The sequence below is a fragment of the Sebastes umbrosus genome, chromosome 24 (genome assembly GCF_015220745.1).
Source record: "Sebastes umbrosus isolate fSebUmb1 chromosome 24, fSebUmb1.pri, whole genome shotgun sequence".
NCBI classification, from domain to species: Eukaryota; Metazoa; Chordata; class Actinopteri; order Perciformes; family Sebastidae; genus Sebastes; species Sebastes umbrosus.
Genome location: NC_051292.1, coordinates 5,904,041 through 5,927,432, shown reverse-complemented (window position 1 = coordinate 5,927,432; position 23,392 = coordinate 5,904,041). Strand labels below are relative to the sequence as shown.

At 40.3% G+C, this 23,392-nt stretch overlaps 1 long non-coding RNA gene across 1 annotated transcript; it reads right to left on the bottom strand.

Moving 5' to 3' along the window:
• Positions 1 to 120: 120 nt before the first annotated feature.
• On the bottom strand, positions 121 to 7,322 carry LOC119483891. The gene is made up of 3 exons (XR_005205844.1): positions 7,271 to 7,322; positions 1,246 to 1,316; positions 121 to 1,147 (listed from the first exon to the last, which is right to left on the bottom strand). It is a non-coding gene; the product is annotated as an uncharacterized LOC119483891 (long non-coding RNA).
• Positions 7,323 to 23,392: the final 16,070 nt, after the last annotated feature.

Genomic DNA, 23,392 nt, shown 5'->3' with positions numbered 1-23,392 from the left:
CTTTCCAGTCAAACTCAATTTATGTAATTCCAACACTGTTTAGGGACCCCAGTATGCAGAAATATTCAAACACACCATTTTAGAATAGGCGAAAATAACACATTTATAATGCACAAAAAAGTTAATTAAATTAAAATCTACATTCAGTAATTCCATAGCATATTTACTTCTACCATATGCTGCCACATTTCATCTTCAAATGCTTTAACTTTTTGTTAAATAACTGTGAAAAATATAATGAAATGTTTTAAAAAAAAAAAGAAACAGTCACCGTCCTACATTAACATTTGCCGGTCAGTGATTGTCTGAAACAGGGACTTTCCAGCTCAGAACAGCTGCTGAGAGGCTTGCCGTTTTCTCTGACAGATGGTTTACTGACAGTCTCTCGGATATTTGGCATCTTTGTGTGCATCCTGACACCTCGAGTCCCTTTAACTGTTAGACATACCTCAGTGTTTACCTCCAAACATATGTAGTTCACTTCCCAGTCGTGTTGCTGAGCGCTGAATGAGTGCAGTGGGAAGACGAATATAGAGGCAATGTACCACAGTAGGCAAATGAATCCTTCTTAGCTTATTACACAACTGAACTGGGACATGCAATGTCAGCCAGTCATTTAATTCCAATTTTCCATGGCCTGTCATGGGTTATATAATAATTAATCATCCGTGCCAATTAGCCCAAACAAACTGCTGAGTAGAGGCAATAAATAGATGCATTGCATTGTGTTCACTTCATATCTCAGTGCGTCCTATTTACCAGCAAAAAAAAAAGTGTCTCACTTTTATTTACACATCGAGAGGCTGTGATTGGACGCGGCCCACCGGCGCGGCGCTGTAATCCGAGCGAAGACGAGCGTTGAGGTTGATCAGCCTGATGGACACCGCGAGGCTCCTCATGCGGCGCCGACTGGCTAATCAGAAGGACGGGGAGGGATCCCAGCGGGCCGGCTGGACCAGTCTGGATGGAACAGATTTATAAAGTGACCAGGTTGACTTGCTGCGTGAGACCACTGCAGGTGGTCCATATGGCAGGCTGTCATTTTCTCTGTGTGTCCGGGCCAGCGTAAACACAGCTACATGGACACATCCACTGCTGCTGCTGCTGCCACGGCCTCCCAAATCACACTGGATCAGACAGGTTTGTTCTGCAGTGTGGGACAAAAAGTGGGGAATTAAAATACAGGGAGCTGATACGGCATGGCGTTAAAATCAAAGAAAGGACCATACGGACTGACGTTACTACCTGCCAGCTGCCAGCTTGCTTGGGCAATAATAATGGAAGTGATGAAGCTGACTCATCGAAGTCAAAAGAGACTGAAACAAAATGCAGACAGAGTTCAGGCAGTGCACTGCAGCCCTTTCCTAACATCAACACACAGTAATCATTGTATCAAAGAATACAGGCTGTTCTCATACACCATTCGTTGCTATATCTACGAAAAATGTTAAGTAAATTTGTATGTAATGCATGCGATTGTGAACCAGGAAGTACAAAGAGCGACAAACGCTGCGTAGGGAGGAGGTCGGGGTGGATGGGTGTGTCAAAAAACACCCGACTTTCGCCCAGGAAACTGCTGTTCGTACACCGTGTGAAACCAAAAGTCTATGTTGATTTATTTGTCAGGGAACTTCCGTAGTTAAGTAACGCCTCTTCCGTAGTTATTTTAACCCAAACCACAATCTTTTCCTAAACCTAAAGTAGTTTTGTGTTTAAACCTAACCAAGGCGATCTTTGCCTAAACCTAACTAAGTAGTTTTGTTGCCTAAGCCTAACTAAGTTGTTTCCTGTGAAGACGGAAGTTTATTTTGAAAAGACTGGCGCTGAAATTGACACGTGTTGCTGGACATTCGTAGGAAAACGCAAGAAAAATGAGGAATCATTTTTCATAAGATATCGTACGAATCGTTTTATGGGGATATGTTGAATAATGATATACTTGTCATTTTGTATAGGGGGTAAATTATTGATGCTGGTACTTTGTTTTGTATGTACTGCATCATAATGGCTATTTTCTCAACCAGGCAACCTTGCTGTAGCTTCACCAAGGTAACAGACCTTTTGTAACTTTGCTCTCATCTTTTCTTCTAGCTCAAACACAAATCCAATTGAACGCGGCTTGCAAACTGTAAGCTTTGTGTTTTAATACTGTAAAGCACAAGGTCATCTTTTTACACAATATATACAGTATAGGCAACACGTGAAAGGAAAAGAATGTACAAACAGTCAATTAGATGTACTTTAGTGTAACTCTCATCAAGCTTCTCTGTAACCACATGAATCAGCTTTGATCGACCTAAAACTGGTTTAATTCATTTTTTTGCAAAAGAGAAAAAACAACAACAAACAACAGCATGCAGAGCAGTAATGTCAGTAATTGGAAATAGGGAAATTGATTGAATAGACAAGCTTTACAAGGGCGTGCATTTCACGGCTGCCCGCATTCGTAGCTTCGGAAGAGCCATTGAACCCTGAAATGGGATTTCTCCGCAGAGCATTTCGGATGCTCGTTCGACAATGTTCACATGCCGGAGTTACATCCATCGCTAAATGCAGAAGTGCATTCAAAGAAAATGCAAATGAGCCACTTCAGCAATGCGCAGCAACACAAATGTGTAATTCTAATGCTGTTTTGCAGCAGGGGAATTCACGTCTTGGTCCCTTTTTGGGCCGTCTAAACTGTACATTCATTGCCAACATAACGGCGCTCTGGAATATTTCCTCGGCAATCTATAAAGTAGCACATGCAGCACATTTTCTTTCTTGCTGATGTGCTGCACTGCACGTGGAGCTCGCCTCAGCCTGAATAGTTGTATCAACTGGCTCAATCAAGGAGAGTTTGCATGGAACAAGTGCATCTAATCCCCAAAGCAAATTGGATCCACTTGGAAGATACAAGGCCAGCCAGTCATTAATTGTCATTCCAAAAAAAGCACATTACGCTCCCGCCACCGCTGTGGATATCTCCACGGGGAGAGATAGAGAACTGGCCAAATTAAGATTCAGGATGTTAGCAAGTGTCCCTCATTGGAGGAGGGAGTTGGGTCTTCGGGGAGGTAACTGGATCGCAGCCTCGCCAGTCTTTTCCGAGGTGCCATTGGATTCGGAGCAACCGCGGGGGACCTCCCATTTAAGGAAAACCATTCAGGGCAGCACTTGTGAGATTGAGAGACTGAAGGGAACATGGGAGGACGAATCATACGTGGTTATAGGCAGAGGAGGACAAAAAGTTCCACGAAATAACTTCCGCAAGAACGTCCCCCGACAGGAAGAATGAGTTGCGGATCACACCTGAACAAAACAGAATAGTTTTGCGAGCAGAAATAAGCTCATGCAGGCAAAATTCATTTTCACTCATGGCCCTTTTTCTCAGCGGTGCAAAGCATCCTTGTTAAGCATGTCTCTGTTTTTAAATTTTTTATGTCATGGGGAATTACGGATGCTTACAGTGGCTGTGTATCTACGATAAATAACACCTTCTCCCCCAGCTTATGCGAAGGTGTGCCTGCTAGTTACAATATAAGATGGTAAAGGGTGCACTGCAGCTCTTTTGTAATGCATAATACAGTACAGAATCCGATCTGCCTCCTTTATCTCAACGCTATTTTTATCGTCTTTTGATCAGAGCTGCTGAGTTCTTAAAGACGAGCACGCACAGAAGCATTTTGGCAAGAGTGACACGTCGGTATAGACAGCTCCGGATGAAAGGGATTTTTGAATATCCAAGCAAACATCTAAATGAAAAGAAAGAATGTTCAAGCAGGTTCGTTAATGATGAATCCTTTTTGATGTTTTTTCGACAAGAATAGGCATGGTGCCCTGCCCGGGGCTGCCCTACACAGCTGGCTATAACTTGGGGGTCCCCGCGTCGGGATGAGGGAAGAAATAAGATGGGAAACTCATGAGTGTTGGCGGATTTTGTGTCTGGCTTTGGAGTTTTTCACAGGGGATTAATGTAGTGTGATCAGACAGACAGTATACTCCATTTTTGGATCTAAAAGTTTTCAGGGTAAAGTCAGTGAAACTAAATCGCTGTTTATTACTTACTGTTACTGTTATCTGGGAATGTAATTGTCGGAATAAAAAGTGCCAGGGGCCAAATTATTTTATTCATTTATTTATTTTAATGTATAATTATTATTATTATTATTATTATTATTATTATTATTATTATTATTATTATTATTATTATTATTTATTTTTATTTTTTTTAAGTTTGAATTTATTTGACCTATATTTTTATTTATATTTTTTTATTATTACCTTCTTTTCTCATCCCTTGTTTTTGAATACTTAATTTTTCTTTGGAAATCATAAAAAGCATGATTCAATTATTATTATTAATATTATTATTATCATTATATTTTTTTCTTTTTAATTTTTAATTTATTTTACTTATATTTTAATTTTATTTTGTATTATTACCATCTTTTCTCGGCCCTTGTTTTTGAATACTTAATTTTTCTTAGGAAATAATAAAACACATGATTCTATTATTATTAGTAATAGTATTATTATTATTATTATATTTTTTATTTAGAATTTATTATAATTCCTTAGATTTATTATTTTATATTTCTTATTTATTTTATTATTTTGTATATTTTTTTTTTATTATTATTAAAATCACCTTTTCTTCTCCCTTGTTTTTGAATACTTTGTATTTCAATCTACAGTTACTTTCTGTTATTATATGTACATATGACTTAATCTGTTATGGTTTAGATTGTTGTAGTCATTTTTCTTAAGGAAACAATAAAAAGCATGATTCAAAAAAAGTAGCGCCAGGGGCCTATGTTTAAATTCATGCTGAAGATTTAAACACTCATATGTGAATGATTGTGAAGTATTTAATGAAAACCACGCCTCCACATAACGAAATTACTTAATTTCTCCTGACAACACGCTCCACTTTGTTGCAAGCAAACCAGACCTCTTTGTCACATTCACAGTTCAATGTTAGCGGGATTATTTTAGTGTTTTCTTGTGTCAGTTTAAAACCAGTTGCATAATGCAAACAGAAAGTGTGTCTTTGTGCTCGCATCATGTGGCGGCGGCGGCGGCGGCGGCGGCGGCGGCTCTGCACACACCTGTGGCTTATTTGTGTCTGGGACTCGGGTCAAAATCTCCAGTTAATCAGACAGAAGTAATTAAGGATTGTTTGCACAGGCGGAGAGCAATTGTTTGCCCAGATGGAGAGCCCGTACCTCCCACAAGTGTTACCTGTGCCGCGTCGCACCGCGTGCTTAGAAATTCCATCACAAATTAAATCTTAGTTTAGTTTGTGATATCTCATTCCTCCGACTCATCTTATCTCCCGTTCCCACTTAAGAAGTTGCCTCGGAGCGGCGATAAGAAGCAGAGGAAGAGGAACGCTGCGATCCTGCTCCTGACAGATTAATTCATAGGGGGAGGGGGAGATGTCTTTCTGCTAACGTGGTGGCTAGGCATGTGATAACACCTGTGATAGTGGGGAAGAGAGAGATGGAAATGTGCCACAGGCAATTGACTTGTATATGTACTTGCTGGTTTGAACAAAAGCGAAAGACGTCTGACAAATGTGACAATGTTGTCATGGCTGTGGAGAAATGATGGTATTGGATGGAATCATTTGTGTGCTGCGGAAAAATAGAGGAATAGCATTGCAAAAGAGTTATTATGGGCAAAATATATGTGTGTGGGACACAAAGTGTGGTGCATTAAAATCTGATGACCTCTGTGGCTGCAGCTCAGCAAAATCTTTATCATTTTTAACTGCCCGACCGTGACAGCATTACTCCATCCTTGATGATAATAGGGATGGAATTTATTGGTAACACACTCAAAGTGCTGCTAGAAGACGGATAATTTGAGAAATCAAACAGTGCAGACTTGTAAATTCTGTGGAACGGGTGAAAAGGAAAGCTTTTCTAAACACTTTCAGAAATGCAAATCAAGTTTGTTTTTGATTACTTGTGAAAGTTTTTTTTTAAAGGGGCACTGCGCCAATTTTACACAGCTTATTTGTCATGGTTAATCATTTTTAGAAAATAGTCGTATTATGTTTTCTGTGTCTCTGGAAGAGCTTTGTCAAGTCTGATGATGTCATAGTGATGTCATCAGAGTTATCTCGACTGGGAGTCTGCAAATACATGACAGATAGCAAAAAAATAATGTTTTGTTTTTCTCTGTGGATGATATCTGATGTTTGGTTCCCACGTCTAACAAAGCTTGTGAGCCAATAGTAAAACGATGTTGGTGTCACGTGGTATCTCTGGGTCGTCAGTTAGTGCGGAAAAAACGGATAAATGGCTAAGATTGATGATAAGTGCCTGGCAACGACTTGTTGTGTAGTAAATGCAATGGAACAAGGATGGAGGAATGCGACATCTAATGACTGAATTATCTGTTTTCGATAGCACCTTTACCAAAAAGATTCTCAAAATCGAGGCAACAGAGGCGGAAATTTTACAACTTTTAGTCTCTTGTGTGAGTAAAGCTCCAAAAACACCACTTCCCATAATGCAACTCAATTGCATGTATCATAAGACTCTCCTTCTCTGGTAAATGTCCAAGCCTTTCAAACCCCACAGCCACAGTGTGTAAATATACCAGACAAGGGGAGTATTATGATACATGCAATTGAGATGCATTATGGGAAGTGGTGTTTTTGGAGCTTTACTCACACTAGAGACTAAAAGTTGCAATATTTCAGCCTCTCCTGCCTCAATTTTGAGAATCTTTTTGTTAAAGGTGCTATCAATAACAGATAATTCAGCCACTAGATGTCACATTCTCCCTCCCCCGTTCCATTGCATTTACTTCACAACAAGTGGTTGCCACACGACCCAGAGATACGACGAGAGAGTTTATCTCTTCCAGAGAGATAAACAAAACATAAATTTTGTTCCCGCCAACATTTTTAAAATAATTAATTCACAATCATAATATTTTTTTCAGGAAAAGCGATACTATTATTTGGCACCTACTGTATCTACAAGCTCTGTGGATGTATTATTTAAAAAAAAAAAAAAAATTGTCTACATAAAAATGTTGTCAATAAGTCCTTTAATGTGTCTCTGGTAAATCCAAGTATGTCCAAAGTGCAATACTAAATTGGTAGATGATGGCTGTCTTGCTAATTTGGCTGACAATCACTACCATTTCCCCCTTGATTGACGAGTTTATGTAACGTAAAACATAATGCATCTTTTCATTATCGATTTATTGGTCGACAATTTGTGAGAAGAAAAACCTCCATTCCGCAAAGTATACTGTAAATGTAACTTACTGTTTCTGCACTGGAGCCTCATCTCTCTCTCTCTCTCTTTCTCTTTCCTTTCTCTGCCCTCCATCCAGATATTATTGAGCTTTTGGTAACTCCTGTTTCTATGGCAACATGAGTCAAGTCATCCTGTGGACGGTGGGGGGATGGAGCCAGGGAGCCGGTGGGTAAGTGTGCAGTCAGTTTGAGGAGTTCACTTTTTTTGTCTCCACTTAACTTCCCCTCCTTTCTATTCTCTAATCCCCTTTTAACCCTGGAAAAACACAATTCACAACGGCGTCAGTGTCTCGACACCAGTGACAATAACATGCTTGAAATACAATGAAAGCTTGATTTTCGGAGCACTTCAACTCGCAACTTTGCGAGAATCCTCTTCTAAGATAATTATTCAATTAAAGAACGACGGCACTTTATCAATTAAGAGCCGGTTCCCCGATGTGTTATGTCCAAATATGACCTAAAAACTTTTTTGTATTGCGCTGATTTGGCTCTCAAAAGTGGGGCAGGAGGAAGAAAGAAGCAATCCCCGAGTCAGTTGAAAGCCACAAGGCATTTAAGGCTTAAAAAAGGATGTTAGCGATTTTCTTAGACATTCAACAAAAAGCTCTATCACGTCCCGTGTTGCAAACAATCTGGACAGCAACACGCAGGTTTTTTTCACCAAGTGTTGATGTTGTAGCTCTCTTCCTGTCCTCGAATAACATGACACACTTACACATGCCTCCGCGAGCTCAACTGTCCCCGAGCTTTTGGCATCGTACACTGCTAGTTCCTTATTTCTAAAGGGAATAATTCATAATCAAGTTTCATTCTCCTGGGTGGTGGTGAGGGGGGGAGTGCACACACATTATGTCGCATGGAAATAGTCATACGAGAGCTGGATTCCACATGACGAGGTACAATAATAATAATAATGTTATGAGAAGTCCAGTCATCTCCACTGAACAACAACCCTGACATTTAAAACCAGTGACTCACATCCACATGGTGCAGTTACAGATTTTTTTAAAACACACATATTTGCAAATGCCGTATCATATCAAAACCTTTCATGATCAGCGGCCTCGGTGCCAAACATGTACCCGACGTGTGCAGTATCTTTTCTAATGGCAGAGTAGTGATGTAGATTCAAAGTAAGAGGTGTTTTATGAAATCCTTGAAAAACTGAATTCCCACTGAATCATTTTTTCCTCTGACTGTGCTGAATGCATTTGCCTGAGCCTAAAGAGCCTCGAGAGCACTACAGCGGCAACGCTAATGCTGGTTGATAACACATCAGTGCTTATCGGCTGCCCGGTGACTTTTAAGAAACATGCTGGCAAAAGCTTTGACTGTATATAGTAACGTATTGGTTAGATTTTTCTGTTTCATTTGCTGCAGTGCATCAGAAACCTCTGGCTAAAATTGAGTACATTTTGATCCAAGTGATTACTTTCCTGCGTAGGTTTTCTCTACAGACCAAAGATAAAGTTGGTACAGTACAGTAGCAGCTATCTGAGGGGCAGGGGAGAAAGAAAACAAAAGGGGCACAGGCTTTTCTTCATTTTAAGGGCACCCATTAGTGCACCTTTTCTCCACTGGAAGGGCACCCTAGATGGCACTTTATCATGTTTTCTCTACTGGAAGAACACCCTAGATGGCACTTTATCTTGTTTTCTCTACTTGAACGGCACCCTAGATGGCACTTTATCACGTTTTCTCTACTGGAAGATCCCTAGATTGCACTTTATCACATTTTCTCCACTGGAAGCGCACCTTAGAGGGCACTTTATCACGTTTTCTCTTCTGGAAGGGCGCCCTAGATGGCACTTTATCATGTTTTCTCTGCTGGAATGGCACCCTAGATGTCACTTTATCTTGTTTTCTCTACTGGAAGGGCACCCTAGAGTGCACTACATCATGTTTTCTCTACTAGAAGGGCACCCTTGAAGGCACTTTAGCATGTTTTCGCCACTGGAAGGGCACCCTAGAGGGCAGTTCATCATGTTTTCTCTACTGGAAGGGCATCTTAGAGGGCAGTTCATCATGTTTTCTCCACTGGAAGGGCACCCTAGAGGGCAGTTCATCATGTTTTCTCTACTGGAAGGGCATCTTAGAGGGCAGTTCATCATGTTTTCTCTACTGGAAGGGCACCCTAGAGTGCACTACATCATGTTTTCTCTACTAGAAGGGCACCCTTGAAGGCACTTTAGCATGTTTTCGCCACTGGAAGGGCACCCTAGAGGGCAGTTCATCATGTTTTCTCTACTGGAAGGGCACCTTAGAGGGCAGTTCATCATGTTTTCTCCACTGGAAGGGCACCCTAGAGGGCACTATCTTGTTTTATCTACCATAGATGCATCCAAGAGAACACTTTGGCTACATTTCTGAGTCCTCCAGTGGTACAGTAAATGAATGGGATGCGAGATGACTCTCTACTTGTATAAAGCATCCAAGTTGAGTCGAGCATTCTGGTTTGCAGTAGATCTCAGCAGCAAGCAGATCTGGGTTTGTACAGCTACGGCAAGCCCTCAGGCTAAAACACATCAGTCACTACACGCTGTTTAAAGTAACGCAACATGAAGGCAAAATGAGAACTTTCGTCAGGCCCCATTTACACCTGCTATTAACATGTAATCTCAAAAAAAAAGACACAGTAGAAATGTTTTTTTGAGGGGGGCTAGCATTTAATTTAAACTATTTAATTTGCTTTAATAACTTCACCATTTCCCCAAACGGCTTCACAAATGGACAAAAGCTGTTCCGCAACAGCTCATAAGCTGCCGAAGTGCTCCCTGCAACATGCTCCGCCATTTGTTTACCCCTCCAAATGTGGAAGAAGTGGTCATTTGGGAATTTGTGTCTGGTACCGTAGCGTTACTCATGATGCTCGCCGCGGCGTCACGGAGGTCATATCACTCTGAAGGCTAGATAACGACCAAATTGGAAGCAGTACCAGCCTTGCGAGACGGTGGGAAAGATGACATAGGCGTTAATGGTGGCGCTAATGAACATAGATGATGCATACGATAAAGACCTTCTCCTTGTGTTTCCTCGGAGCCCGAGCTGTGGACAACAAAGGACAAACGCGGTTGAGGATGAGAAAGAGGAAAAGAAATTCCTCATTTATTCTAATATTACGCGGCCCTCAAACCACCTTTTGCCCTCCTTTATAGGTCTCTGTTAATGACTGTGAGGAGTCGTTAAATACAATGCTTGAGTCCTCTAACATCCATCATCCTCTTTGCAATTTATGTAATTCATCTATTTTGGTTCCTGACAAAAACGGTGCATCATTAATGCCATTTGAATTTTTTACGAGGTGACGGCAGTGTTTTTTGTCTGAGATTCAAAACAGTAGGGTGAGTCAGGCTTAAAATCTTAAATCTGTTAATCCACTTTCTTGCCAATTGTAGCAGCAGCTAATTCCCTAAGTAGTTTAACATCTACCAGCTGGCCATGACCAATGCTTCGCACCGCAAAACGCTTAGTCACCATATAAAGAGCCCCCCTATTATTTAACTGTAGAGATTAATCACTTTGTTTCGTAACGAGCATAACTTTCGCACAACTCTGTGAGGAAATAGGGAGTCGAATTATAGCGGGAGGGGTTATTCTTGACATACTGTGATAGCAAGTTTACTGCCTTTCACCCTAAATCCCTGCATGTTTATCCTCTTATCCTCTTTCTTGTTATTCCCCCTCATCTCTCTACTCCTCATTTTATATTTCCCTATCACCCCACATCATCCACTCTTTACTTTCCTATTCATTCAGTCTTTCTTCAAATAAGCTGTGTGAGTTTTTTCATATTTGCTGCTATCTTTCTTGTACATTTCTGCGGTGCTTTTTTGCACTGAGCTTCCCAGAGATTGGGACGTCTAGAGCAGTGTGGGTGACCTTATTCTTTTCTGGGGTGCCACGTTATTGCCAATCAGGTCCCACGGCTCACTTATCTTAAAGAGTCACGTTGTGACACTGACTCCAGCTGCCAGCCCCCGAACCTGTTCACGAACACGCCGTAGTGACCTCATTCAACAATCTATTTCTGCGGGCCAGCGAGTGCATCACTTCCTGCTAGTCAGAGGGTGTTTCCAAGAACAAGGCTGGAATGAAATTATATATCGTGTGCTATATTTACTGTCCACAATTTCATCCTGAGTGTATGAATCTATCCGCTATTTAGTGTCCTCAACAATCCCACAATGCAAACATGCGTATTTTACAGATGGCAAAATTACCGTTGATTGTCCCAATAGCTCTCAGTGATGTCGCAAATCATTGATAATCAGTGTTGTGCATCACTTCCTGTTAGTTAGAGCATGCTTCCAAGATTAAGGCTGATCTGAAATGATATATTGTGTGCTATAGTTACTGTCCACCAATTTATCTGAGTGTATGAATCTATCCAATATAAAGTGCTCTCAACAATCCCACAATGCAATTTATTCTACAGATGCGTCATTACAACTCTGTGATGACGCAAATCATTGAGTGTTTGAAATGTCAATATACTGCTCACTATAGATTAAACTATTGAGTGTCTATTAAATGGGGAGGAGTGAATGAGTAACCAAGGGAGTGATTTTGAAAACAGCTCAAGATATCGGGTGTTAAAAACAGTTCCTCGAAGAAGGAAATCTTCACATTTGAGAGGTATTGTTTCTTGAAAAAAGATGTAATGATGTCATTTTCTGTATCTCAATCAACACCGTAACAGAAGATGGAGTTTGGTGATGTCTTAAAGTAGTGTGGGATCGTACATAGAGCTGCAGCATTGGGTCTTCATTCTCAGTTGATACAATTGACCCTTTCACATTACAACACGTCATTTGGTTGTGCGTGAGTACCAAAACTGCAGGTTCAAGTGCGAGTTCATCCCCTTCTTCCTCCTCCTATTCACCCACCCCCACCCCCCGTTTTCTCCCCCACTCCGCCACTCTTTCTTTTTAATGTGCAATAAGCACAGGCGCTGTACCATCTTCACTCAGAACATCCTGTGTTTGGTGAGCCGCCGTTGTACCCAAAATAGTTGTTGTTCCTCTCCTCGGCATCCGATTGTCAGGGCTTTGAATCATATCTCAGCTCCTCCAAAAAACAGAAGGCACAGCAGCGTCTTAAAGCATTTCCCCCCCCAAACTCAAACATCAAGCAGGCAGCAGTGTCCTACATAAAAAAAAAGAGAGGGGAAAAAAAGACGACATGAAAACCCTAACGGCCTCCCAGGGGAAAGAACAACAAGGAGAGGAAGACGGACGATGCAGCAGGCAGACCCCATACACAGATACACACTGGTGCACATGCACAGACACTTGAACACTAGCACACAGCAATCCCCCTACAGGAGACTTTCTTATTTTCTTATTGTTAAAGCCCTCAGCCCTCATGATTCACAATGCGTGAGAGCAGGGGCGGTGGGGGCTGACAGGCCTTAAGATGAACCAGTTAACACACAACACACACAACACAGAAAGAGACAAATATAAACGCACACATTTGAAACCCACCATCACACACGATGACCGTCTCGTTTAATTATGATTTTTGCTGACAGAACTGCCTCTTAAAGGAAAAAAATACACCAGAGGTTCATCAAGTCTCCACTCTGCAGCTACTAGATGTTGAAATGAAACTATCCATGTATATATTCATGCATTTTTTAGTAGTAGTTGTTCTTTTTTAATTCAATTCATGAAATAAAAACAGATAAACTAAGATAAAATCATTTAACTATTGAAATACACTGACAGTGAACAATTGACATATAACTTTAATATGAACATTTTGTGTTGGCGTTGTTCAATATGCTGAACACATATCCTCATCATGTTGATGAAAACTTAATCCAGACAACATTTCCTACAATGATGACCCTACTAATGAAAATTAGTTGCATATTGTGACGACAAAGTTAATGCCGGAGACATAATTTCTTGTTTTGTCTCGGGGTAATTAATTAACACTAAACCTTGCAGCAACACTAGCTACTAAAAGGCCCCAGCATAAAGTCAGTGTTATCAGTTGCAGACAATATGACAATGACAGCAATGTGACGGGGACAATGAGAACATCATTTTTAGGAGACGGGGTTGGTAAGACATACTGTGAGCCTTGTTCTGGTCGTGATTCAGTGTTTGTGATGATGGACAGATTGTTGATTATGTTCTACAAGACAATGTACTTAGTTTGTTTCCAACAGCAATCAGAACGCACAAAAAATAGATTGGAGGTAGATTTATACGTGTTAAAAGTTACAAACAGTCCCTTTAAGTAACACCCTTTCCGCAGTTAGTTTAAACCAAACCACAATGTTGTCCTGAACCTAACCAAGTAGTTTTGTTGCCTAAACCTAACCAAGTTGTTTCCTGTTAAGTCGGACATTTATTTTGAAAAAACTGTATGTATACACATACAGAAATTGACACGTGTTTCTGGATATTCGTTGGAAAACGCGTGAAAAATTAAGAATAACTTTTCATAAGATATTGTTGCATAGGGAGGAGATCGGGGTAAATTGGTGGGTCCAAAAACACCCAGGAGACCAGTGTTTGTACCGCGTGCAAAACCAGAAGTCAGAGTTGATTTTGTTTTGTCACGTTAGTTCTGTACTTAAGTAACGCCACTTCCGTAGTTATTTTAACCCAAACAGTGACCTATTTATTACGTAACATTGGTACTTCAGTAACGTCACTTCTGTAGTTATTTTAACCCAAACCACAATATTTTCCTAAACCTAACCAAGTAGTTCTGTTGCTTAAACCTAACCAAGTTGTTTCCTGTGAAGACGGACGTTTATTTTGAAAAAAAAGCTTGTATGTACATGCTGGACATACGTAAAATACGCAAAAAATTAGGATTAACTTTTGTAAGATATCATACAAACCATTGTATGAGGATACATTCGATATAAACCATTCAGCATTATTTGAATTAATAAATTCAGTTTAATAAACCCCATTGTGTAACCCCAGAGGTAATCCTTCAATTGAAGCACAAACTTAAAGTGCAAATTACTGAAATTAGAGTTTTTCACCAAACATAATTGCAATCTGATAATGTAATCCAACACATATTTAATATTATTGTAAGAAAAACAAAATAATCCCTTGTTGTTAAGCCCCCTGAAAGCAACCCTTTTATTTCTATTCAGCTTTATGGTCTTAATAAAAAAAACAACTCCTTGTCATAATAGACCACCATCTGCGATAGCATAAATGTACTCCACGGGCTGCAACGGGATCAACCTGAATCATAATGGTAAATCAATATCTCACAACTCTCACCCACTTGAGTTGCCGTCTCTAAGCTTTTTGTCTTTCTTATACAAACAAGTGATTTTTCAAATCCCAAAGTCAAAAACAAGTTCCCTGGGAACAATGATGATCTTTAAAAGCAAGCTCACTCGGGAGCAGACAAGTATATGATTGATACTGCACATGCAGCGATGCTCGTCTCCCACGTAATGGAGATTTCAAATTTGTTGCTGTCCAATAAATTCACTTGCGAGGGGGAGCTGTAGTTTTCTGGCATTACAGTGAGGATGAAAGGGAAATACAGTCAGCACAATCTCTCTTTGATTTAATCATCTCTAATTCTAAATGAGTATTGAGAATACAGGATTGATAGATGGGTGAATATATTCTTTTTAGTGCAGATAAGTAAGTAAACTGGTAATGATGTGGGCGAGAGCGGTAATTACAAGTAGGGGTAAAGTGCCGGAGTTTCACGCAAGAAGAATGTCATCTCTGGCAGCTACAATTTAAAACTGACACTCAAACTTGTTAAACCAATTAGCACATGCAGCTCTTTCTGAAGCAAATGACGAGACTGCATGACAGAGCCAGGGACGGAGAAGAGCTAATGACCATTACTGGTCAAACGGTCCACGCCTCTTTGGTCAGTGCTCTCAGTGTACACAGAACATTAAGACAGGCAATTATCTGTTTCCAGTGACAAACTTTGCAGGAATCAATCAAGTGTTTTTCTGAAAGTTAGCGCGTCGGTAGCAGAGACTTTCTGGTCTGATTAGCTCAGATCTCAGGTGATTGATTACACAGTCCGTGCTTGGAAGGATACTCATAGCGGCAGTCAGGTGTGTTCACTGATGAACTTTGACTGACTCCTCTGCAGGTTTTGAATAGCACACAGTAATGGCTTATATAAGAGTCCTACTTTGTGGCGCCTATTGATCCTGCTTCAGCACTTTCTTTTATTTCTTTGAATGACTAATCTCTTTCCTTTACTGTCATTTGCTGATAGAGTGACGCATGAGGACTAGATGAAACCTATAGACAAGATATAAAAGACAGTGATTAATTTCTATCAAAAGAGGACATAGAGGCTTTTCTGAAACCTTTGCCATTTTATACATTTTCTCTGTATATACATGTCAATTTCATCAAGTTTTGTAGATGTTAGAGTCCAAAACTGTTTTTTCTGATCCCTCATTGGCTTCCCACCGTCAAGGAAACGATGTTGGAACCCATCAGCTATCGATCTGACGAGAATTTAGCCTCTGGGGGCAATGGCAAGCATTTCGGGGGTTCCGGTGTAGCCAGCGTTTATCAGAATAACTGACGTGCGCTGGCCATTGTTTACAGTCCATTTAGCAACTTGAGACATGAGAATAGACTTGGAGTTAAGAGACAACGTCTCACGTCATCTTTATAAACCAGCCCAGTCTCACCAAATGCAGTAAGAATGACAGGGTAATTTGTAAGTCATTTCGTGTGCAATAACAACGGCATTGTTACCTTTGGCGTGTCATTTCACGTCACATAGTCTGTACTGACTGCAATTTAAACACATCCATGTGATAAGCTACGCTCAGAGTTATTGACGTAGAATAATAAGTTAGAAAGACCTGGAGAGCGGTGATTGCGCCCAAAGTGTTGTTTTGAAGTTTGTAACATGTTTTCCGTACTTATGTTACGTTGTTGATGTATATATTGTACTTAGTTTACGTGCTTATTTTAAGCCCAACCATGAGGTTCTTCCTAAACCTAACTAAGTGGCTTTGCTTTCTAAAACTATGGCCGTTACCGTAGTTTTGTTGCCAAAACATAACCACGACCGTTTCACGGTAACAAAGAGGTGTTAAATGACATGCGAAAAGCCAACATTAAGCCCGGGGCATGAAATGAAGCATTAAAAAAAGCGAATAAAAAGTTAAATTGATGCCAGACGATAGCTGATGGGTTCAGAGATTGCATTTCGGCTGATGCGTTCCGCCTCGTTTGCTCTCCACATGGACTGTTTACCTGCATGCAACCAAAGCTTGCTCAAATGTGATTGGTCAATACAACTCAGGACGACAAACCGAAATCAGAGCCAACTGAAATTCCGTCCCGCTGCCTACAGATTCTGCAGATATCTGTTTTTAGAGATTAACCAGGAAATGCCAGAGCCTGGCACTGTGAGTCGACAAATCTTGGCTTGTTTTAAATTCCTGTCACACCAAAAATAAGAAAAAGACAGTAGACGTACATTAATATTTATTTCCAGACACCTTTCTCTCTCTAACCCCCCAAAATCCACAGAGAAAATAACAAGGACGTGACCTCGGTGTCCTCAATGGAAGCTCCAGCCCCGCGGCAGGCAAATTGTAATTTGTAGGCTGTTTTGTGATAACCGGCGTGGGTTATATGGGTAATGTAAACTCAAAAAGCTAAAGGCCCAAATGAACAAGTTGTTGATCAAAGCTCCGAGAACAAAAAGCCCCCAGCAGTACGAACAGTATCTCCAGTAAATGAACTCCTTGAATCAGCTCTGACTCATTATGGTTTCTTAAAAAATGATTTGGCTGTTCTTCCGCGCTCTGTAAAGCGTCCTTTGGAGGAATTAGATAAACTGCTTGGAAAAAGAATGAGAGGGAACAATAGGACCTTAAGTGATGTTACAACTGACGTATTCAATCTTTTTTTTGGGAGGTGAAACCTCTACTTTATATTACTTTGATACCACTAACTTGTCCACAGTGTTCACAGTAAATCTCCCCAAAAATATTTATTCATTGAGCCAGATGGAGACGGTAGTTACACAACATCAAGTAGTCTCCAGGAGCGTCCATTAAAGCGCCGTCCAATTAGGCTTTAAGCTGGGTTTCATCCAATATTGCCCATCAGTGCCACGAGCCGCTACTTACCGCACATTTCCATCGGGCCTTTCAAAGGAAATCTTCATCCGCAGCACATGTGGTCATCATTGAGGCTAAGGACCATTTATTACATTTCAGGAAGACTCTTAATATACTGGAGAATCAATTTCACCTTTCCAGTAATGACTCGTGAGATAGTCAAGAAGGCTTGACTAATTTCTACTGGATAATAGATTTTTATCCATTTCATCCTCTCGTTTCGGTGACAGGAGGGAAGAAGGAAGGAAGGAATCAGTTAATTAATCAATCAATCAGTTTTGTGATCTGGTGAAATCCCCTTTACGCGAATACATTGCAGCTTTAAACTTGCATGCTGTTTGAAATTCACCTCCCTGCCTGGTATAAATAAATGACGGCGTCTGACAGCCATTCATTCCACAAACATCCATTTTGTGTCACAATTTGCATATTTAATTTGAACATCGAGCAGAACAAACAGGATGCAACAAACATTAGCGCTAATAAAGGACAGATGACATCTTTGATGCGTCTACCTGCCTCCGCCAACCCTCCATCCGCTTCTTATCACTCAGCCTGCCTCTGCTCACCTCTCTTCGATCACTCAAGTGTCCACATGATTAATAACTACATTATATCCATTTACCACGACGTGAGCTACAGTACCAACATAATCCACGAAGAGTAATTCAGGCCTCAGAAAAATAGAAAGAAACTCCCCCTTTTCAACAACCCCCTTTTCTTGCTCACTATGTTCTCATTAATTTTGCCAAAGAGGCCTGTCAGCCGGGATAGTACATTATCCATTCATCACCGCGTCATACTCAGGCGGCGCCACATATTGGCTAAAAAGAAAAGGTCAAACAACAAAATTTTGCTACCTAAAGTGTGCCATTCAGCATTTTAATTAACAAGCCAGGCCCCATGAAAAATGAATGAGCTGGGAGTAGTAAAAGAAGGGCTTTGTATCGCCTTGAGGAGTACAGTGCACATACATAATGATAATGTACAAAGTCCCTGAGTACAATGAAACAGCTAGCAAGGGATACCAAGCCGGAGTGGATGAATAGCACAGAAAACACTTTGTGAAAAGCATGGTGAATGTTATACCTGTCACATGAGATGAATGATTTCCATGTTCTTTCATTCAACATTGGGAATTTTTCTCCCCAAAACATTTAAAAAACTCAATTAGAACAGTTTTTTTTTTCTTTGACATTGGCTCAGATGCAAATAATGATGATGTTATACATGGATGGATTACTGAATGGGTCTACCGGACACAAGCCCAGGGATCCAGGGGGCCTGACATACAAAATGTTGCTAAAAAACACACAAAAACAATCACAAAAAGAAGCTAAATTACAACCATCATACACAAAATGACTATAAACAACCCTAAAATGACTTCAGAGTGACAAAAAATGACTAAAAATAGATGCAAAACAACCACAAAATGACCACAAGGAGGTGCAAAATGACCAAAAATAGATCTAAAATGACAACAAAGAGATGAAAAAAAGCCAAATATAGATCCAAATTGAGTACAACGAGACGGAAAATGACCAAAAAGAGACCCCAAATTACTACAAAATATGCCAAATTACTAAAAATAGATGAAAAATCAACTAAAAATACATGCAAAACCACCACTAAATACATGCAAAATCACAAAAAATAAATGCAAATCCACCACAAATTCACCAAAAACTTAAATATAAAAATACAGTTTTCACCTGCCAAAAACTGATTGCAGCTCCTACCTTGTGATTGGAAGGTTTTTTTCTGTCTCAGAATGGTTTGATTTCATTCATGAGGATTATATCTGACAGATTATAGCCCACTCAGTCATTTTAACCTGCTGAAATTTCTTTAAAGGACCATTACAACCCATAATGTACAGTTATTGTACCAAGTTCCATGTCTCTAGCTTGTTCCAGCTCATAGCAAATTGAGCAACGGCATAATTTAGCATACAATGCTAAATAGGCCACGCCCACATGCACCGAACAATATGATACTTCAAATCTTGGTTAATACTTACCCAAAGAGCATGTGCACCAAATTTGATGAAATTCTATCCACTGGATATTGACGTACAAGTCTTTGGTATTTGTGGCGCCCCCTATGGGTCGAGTGACCCTATGGGTCGGGGCTTGAACCCTAAACATGCAAAACCACCACAAAAATAGATACAAAACATTCACAAAGACACACAAAAAGACTAAAAATAGATGCAAAATGAAGGGACCCAAAATGAGTAAAAGTAGTCTCTTTGAGACTCACAGTTTGGGTGTCTTGTTCCTGTGGTGGGGGCCTCTTATATGACTGTATCCAGGGGCCCACTGTCTCAAAATCCGTCCGTGCACACAATGCATTTTGCTGCCAAATGCATGTGTGATGAAACAGACTGAAAAGTTTCAGCACCTTGGACAGCGCAACATGATGTAATGCAGAAGCCAATGTAAGCCCACAATGAAAAACTGACACGCTGCTTTTTTTTCCCTTCATATTCACCTTTTGAAATGAAGTCGACCTCAACATGAGTACATTTCACTGTCACAATGCGTCTGACTCCAGCGAAACGTATTACATTTTCTTAGGTTTTCTACATTTAAATATGTCAGAGGGGACCAAATACATATTTTTCATAACATTTAAAAACGTGTGTAATTTAGGATTGTAAGAAATGCTCAACAAAGCATGAAAGATAATTTGTTTCCATCCAAATGCAGTGCAAATTTTGAGAAAACTGACAAAAGGACAATGTGAATTAATGCAGAATTCCATCCACTACTGATATTAGGAGTTGGGTGCATTGAGATAAACAGTTGGTGGCGTTAATTCTCTATTTAATTAATGCAGAAGATGAGGGTGCAAGAAGGGTTCAAGCATTAATTTGAGGAGTGTGAACAATCTTCCCATCAGCAACTAATATTTTTGTCTGCTGCCAGACTAAGTGCTTCATGTATTCTCCAAGTCTCCTTCCATTGAACTCATTCGCATTTTGCTTTTATCAATACATCAGCTTTTCCACATCAGCCACAATTGTTTTTGCTATCAAGTTTGCTTTCAAAATTACCCATCCACCTCCCCTCCCTCCCACCATTTCTCACTTTTTATTCTACATCACTAGCTCTGAGTGTAGCATATTTATGCTGATGCGGTTACATTGCAGTCAGTACAGCCCACATGGCGTACGCATGACATGCCAAAAGCAACAATGGACTTCTTATTCAATACGAAATTACTTACAAAATTACCATTCATAAGCCATTCAGTGCGACCTGGCTGGGATTTTTATGTACATAAAAGCAGGTGGGTGGAAACGCACTTACCAATCCAGCAAAGCAGAATGTCCCAGTTAAAGATCCGTCTAGTCAGCCGCTCTCCAAACACATTCACGAGTCCGTTCCAAAGTCAAATCTCACATTTATGTCTGACATTTGGACATCCCCATCCCATATCGCCTCTGATGGCCAAAACTGGTGTCAGCTTATGAACTCCCAAGAATGGCTCTGTAATTACATCTCACGGAACCCCCCAAATGCCAGAAGCATAATCTGAATATACAATATATTGTGCAGAAGAAGATGAATTAATGTTGTCCACAGACTGGCTTCAAGGTGGACATACTAGCATATGGCTCATAATAAAAACATGTTATTTTTACACGGTGAGATGTTGGCAAGAGTACTAATTGTTCATGAACACATGGAGAAAGACTCTGCCAGCGCTGACTGGTGCATTCACACGTCGCCCAGAGAGGCAGGGTATGGCCTTTTTATACCGCTTGTCATTATAGCTATAAGCCATCTCATACGGAGGCATTAAGGCTTCTGACTGCTCCTTCGCAACTTTTGCTCCTCACCGAGGACAGCTCAATGCGGAGTGGGTGGAAGTGTCCACGATGGCGCGTTGCTTGGACTGCCTCCAGTGTCACATCACCTCGGTGACACTTGGCACTGTGGAATATATAACTCATGCATAATCAAGGTGCTATTGCCATGCAAACTCTCACGGAGAGGATTTATCCTTTCTAGCATTTATTTGTGTTTTTTGCCCACATTTTTTTTTTTGGGTCAGGGCTGGAGCCTTTCCCAGCATGCATTCTGCTCTTGGCAGACGGTGTGGGGAAACACCATGAGGAGTCTATTGCATGGTTTACACAGATATACAGACAGGTATTCCCATGTCTCCAACACACTCGACATGTCTTTACAATGTCAGAGGAAGCCTTACACCAGCTGGAAACAAGACGGGGGAATTGAACGCCAGCATTCCTGCTGTGAAGTTCTATATTTTATATACTGACTTAGCAGACCAAACCTGGTGTTTAATACCATTTATTTTAAATAATTAAATAGCAAATAACAAGATAGATGATGGCCCATGTGATGACAAATCCCCATTTAGCATTTGGCAATAATTACTGGCAACAATGTTGTAAATCAAATCAGAATATACTCAAATTCTGAAGCCTGGAACAAACACTATAAAGTGAAATGAGTTGGAAAATAGGTGAAAAGGCAGAGGACTTTGGTGCAGATCCTCTCAGATTTGTTCAAACCCTGTAAAGGTCAGCATCCTTTAACCTTCTGGCATTGCATTTTACGGCATAAAAAATATCCCTGGGTTGTGTGTGGGAGGGATAGTTTGCTGAAATGTTCTTGAACAAAGTTCTGAAGACCTACTTGCTCCTGGGGAAAAAGAAATAATTTGATAACTTTGTTCCGTATCAGACAGAAATGTTGGTAATGGAGAAACAGGTTTTTGACTGATTACGACACCATATGCTGTCGCTGCGGTGACACCCAGACAGAAAGGCACTCGCGCTTGCTGACAAATGATCTGATGAGTGTTTCACTTCAAATAAGAAGTGACAAGAATCAAGATCAGACCGGAGTTGCAACAACAGCGTTAGATTTACTGTCCACTTAACGGGCCGTAAAGATGAAGGAAAGCTCTGATGTTTGATGGAAAGCAATGCCAGACAGTCGGTGACGTTCACACCTAAAGACTGGAGCCATCAGGGCTCTTTTTTAAGACTTTGTATGAAATGAGGAGATGGCAATAAATCATATAGAATAAGTGCTCCATAGATCCTTTATACAACAAAATCCATTATAAGTAAAAGTCCTGCTTTCAAAATCTCACTGAAGTTAAAGTATAGATGTATTATCAGCAGAAACATATTTAAAGTATCAAAAGTAAAAGTGATTCTTTGGCAGAAACATGCCCCTGTAAGTGATATATTAATATATACGCCATGGGTACATATGAATAATGCATGAATCAGGCTGTTCGCATACACTGTCTGTAGCTATACCTAAAATGAATGCACTGTATTTTGTATATATCCCACAAAATCAATTTGTATGTAATCCACATAATCGTGAACCGGGAAGTATAAAGAGCGCAAACGCCACGTAGGAAAGAAATTGGGATGGGTGGGTCAGAAAACACCTGACTTTTGCCCAGGAGAACGGTGTTCGTACTCCGTGTGAAACCAGAAGTTAACGGTGATTTATTTGTCAAGTAACATCCGTACTTAAGTTACGCCACTTCTGATGTTGTTTTAACCCAAACCACGATCTTTTTCTAAACCTAACCAAGTAGTTTTGTTGCCTAAACCTAACTAAGTTGTTTCCTGTGTAGACGGAAGTTTATTTTGAGAAAGATGTATGCAGTTTACGAGCGGAAATTGACACTTGTTGCTGGACATTGGTAGGAAATTGCACAAAAAATGAGGAATAACTTTTTGTAAGATATCATATGAACTGTTGTATGAGGACACATTGCATCAATGCATAAGTGGGATTTTACTTTATATACAGTCAGGTAGTTTAAACTAGTTGTTCCCAACATACGGCTGTTATTAGGTCATTGAATGGGCGTTATCAGTGGGTATAAGCCCCATAGATGTGGGTCAATAGGGCCCTGCTACACCCATTTGTAGGTTTTATCAGCCATTCAAATGGTCGTTCCCCAAAAGAAGGAATAAAAGAAGATGACAGCGACTGTAGTAATAATGA